The sequence below is a fragment of the Elephantulus edwardii genome, unplaced genomic scaffold (assembly GCF_000299155.1).
Source record: "Elephantulus edwardii isolate Elephantulus edwardi_28Jun2011 unplaced genomic scaffold, EleEdw1.0 scaffold00080, whole genome shotgun sequence".
Classification (NCBI taxonomy): Eukaryota; Metazoa; Chordata; class Mammalia; order Macroscelidea; family Macroscelididae; genus Elephantulus; species Elephantulus edwardii.
The window spans coordinates 2,311,987-2,315,330 of record NW_006399830.1 but is presented as its reverse complement, the minus strand read 5'-3'; the positions used below and the strand labels follow the sequence as shown (position 1 = coordinate 2,315,330).

The window sequence follows — 3,344 nt, the reverse complement described above, 5'->3', positions numbered from 1 at the left end:
TTCTCATCAGCATGCATATGCTACAGTTAGAATATTCTTCCACACACCTGGGTGATGCATAGAGATAAGAGCTCATGTCTTAAAGAAAGACCTATCTGCTTTGGAAAGCTAGCCATGGGCAACCCTGTGGAGCACATTCTGCCTGATTTACGTGTGATCACATGAGTCAGAGCCAGCTTATGGCAACTGCTCAACTGGTTTTTTGACCCAGCAATTCTGTACAGTAGCTGATTGATGCCCCTCCTTCCCACGGAGGGCTCAGCCACTCTGTAGTGTAACTTCAGCAGTCTATCTAGGTGGACCTTCAAGCCGCCAGTCAGAAGTCAGGCTATTTAACTGTAGAGACTCCACCGCCTGAGAAGTGGCCCTTTAGTGATTAAAGAGGAAAATCTTCTGATGACTCAGCAGGAGATTCAGCTGGATTAATCTGAACCCTCGAGTTGCAATCAACAGGACCCTAATTCAGATGAGCATTCTAACTCATGTTAGTGGGAAGAATGCTGCCCCGGTGGTGCAATGCTTAACTAGGCAGCTAGCTGAGAGGACAGCAGTTCAGGCCCACTTGGTGACTCCTTGGGAGAAAGACCCGGTAATCTGCGTGGTCACCTGGAGATGTAATAAACCAGAATTGACTTGATGGCACCTAACAACAAAGCAAAGGTGGAGCAGGCTTTGGAGGCCCCTAAGCCAGCTCAAGGGAGCGGAGGCTCTTGTTCACACTTGATTTCCCTCTTTCTCCTCCTCTCTCATTTGTTCACCCTTCTGCTTCTCAGGGTCTGAGAGGCCTTCGTGGTCCAGGGGAGAGACCTTGGGAAGCCAAGCAGGCTACTATTGCTCACTGCCAGCTCATGTCTGCTTGGTCCACTCTCGTGTAACAGGTTCTGGGGTGACTTGGAGCCCTGGAATGGAGCTCTCTTTGGTCACTGGAGCTGGCAAGTTCCCTGCTTCTCTCTGAGGGGACAGAGACTCTAAGTTGCCTTCGGCCACTCATGCTTCAGCCAGTAAGCACTTAACAAATGCCTGTATTACTCAACAGATGGTGCTGGCAAAACTGGACTTCCACCTGCAGAGAGGTGAAACAGGATCCACATCTCACCCCATATACAAAAACCAACTCAAGGTGAATCAGAAACTGAGGAATAAAGCCCCAAACCATAAAGTTCATACGAGACAAACTGGGATCAAGCTTAGAAGCGTTAGTCCTAGGTCTAAAGAGACTGCCAAATACAACCAGAAATGCACAATCTGAAGAGGATAAAATTGCTGAATGAGACCTTCTAAAGATTAAATCCCTGAGTGCATCAAAACCTTTTTCCGAAAGGGTGAAAAGAAAACTTACTAACTGGGAACAAATATTTGGTAATACTGTCTCAGACAAGAGTCTCAACGAAAGTTTACAGAATACTCTTGGGCCTCCACAAGAAAAAGACTGATAACCCAATTACAAAATGGGCAAAAGATATGGAAAGAATTTTCACAGAGGAAAATAACTGAATGTCAAACACATGAAGAAATATTCAAAATCACTGGCAATAAAAGGGATGCAAATCAAAACCTCAATGAGATACCATCTTACTCCAGTAACAGTGGCAAAGTTAACAGGACACCAAGTAATAAATGTTGGAGAGGATGTGGTGAGAAAGGACTCATACATTGTTGGTGGGATTGTACTATTGTACAACCACTCTGGAGGGCAGTTTGGTGCTTCCTCAAAAAGCCAACCATAGCATACCCGTTAATATGATTGGTTGGCAAGAAGAATCTCTCTTTTCCTCTTTGGCTGCGTGAGTGAAAGTCGCCATGATGAATGACACAGTGACTATCCGGACTAGGAAGTTCATGACCAACCGACTACTGCAGCGGAAGCAAATGGTTATTGATGTTCTTCATCCTGGGAAGGCAACAGTTCCTAAAACAGAAGTCCGAGAAAAACTAGCAAAAATGTACAAGACCACACCAGATGTCATCTTTGTGTTTGGATTCAGAATCCACTTTGGTGGTGGCAAGACTACAGGCTTTGGCATGATTTATGACTCCTTGGATTATGCGAAGAAAAACAAACCCAAACACAGACTTGCATGACATGGTCTGTATGAGAAGAAAAAGACTTCAAGGAAGCAGCGCAAGGAGCACAAGAACAGGATGAAGAAAGTCAGGGGGACTGCGAAGGCCAACATAGGAGCTGGCAAAAAGAAGGAATAAACAGTCTCCATTGACTTGATCTTCGATGATTGTGGCTTTTTCACCAGAGGATTAATAAACTGTAAAATCCTTTATAAAAAAAAAAAAAGCCAAACATAGAAATTCTGTACAACCCAGCTATTCTACTGCTTGGAATTTACCCCGAGAAAATGAGAACTGAAGCACAAACAGAGACTTGTACACCATTGTTCATAGCTGAGTTATTCACCATCTCAGAAACATGGAAACAGCCCAGATTTCCAACCACAAATGAATGGATTGAGAAATTATGGTACATCCACACAATGGGATGCTACACAGCATGCAGGAGCAGTGATTTTGTAAAGTATTACCTAACTTGGGAGGGACTGGAGAGCATTATGTGGAGTGAACTAACTCAGTCCCGTAAGGACAAATATTGTATAAAACCATTATTGTAGAATGAGTGTAAGGAGCCAAGGGAAGGGGAGGGTGGAAGCAGAGGAGTGAAGATGTGCAGGGAGAGGGAAGATTAATCATGAAGATTGTATGATTTGATGGGGGAGGAGGGGAGGGAAATTGGAAGAATCTGTTCTGGAATGCAACATATTTGAATTTTGTAAATAAACTAGTATAATAACAACAAAGTAAATATATTACAATCCTGGAGATGTCTGGCTCTTTCCTCAGTATCTCAGCACCTTAGGAAACTGTCACATCATAGCTCTGACTCCTGGTGGTGCCGTGGGGTAAGCATTCTTATTCATACCAAAAGGCCGGTAGTCTGAACTCAACAGATTTGAGTTGTTAGGTGTCAAGTTGATTGCCGACTCCTAGTGACCTGCGTATAGTAGACTGCATTTTACCCAATCTTGTGCCGTCCTCACAGTCTCTGATTTACTTGTGCAACCCTGTTGCTGTCAAAGCGTCAATCTATTTCTTGAAAGTATATTTCTCTTTCTCTCATCCTCCAACTTTCCAAGCACAATGTGCCTTTCCAATGATTGTCCCCTCCTGGTGACATGTCCACAATATGTAAAATCTGGCCACCATAGATGACCCTCTTACTTTTTGAAATCTTAGCAACATAGCTCCCAGCATCCCAGGAGCATACAAGCTGCCACAGCTCAGTGAACCACTGGGGAGCAGTGGCCTCAAGACATACACCCTGGGGCCCCTTGGGA

At 44.3% G+C, this 3,344-nt stretch overlaps 1 pseudogene; it reads left to right on the top strand.

The window, feature by feature from the left end:
- The first annotated feature begins 1,803 nt into the window (after positions 1–1,803).
- On the top strand, positions 1,804–2,202 carry LOC102869468 (annotated as a pseudogene).
- Positions 2,203–3,344: the final 1,142 nt, after the last annotated feature.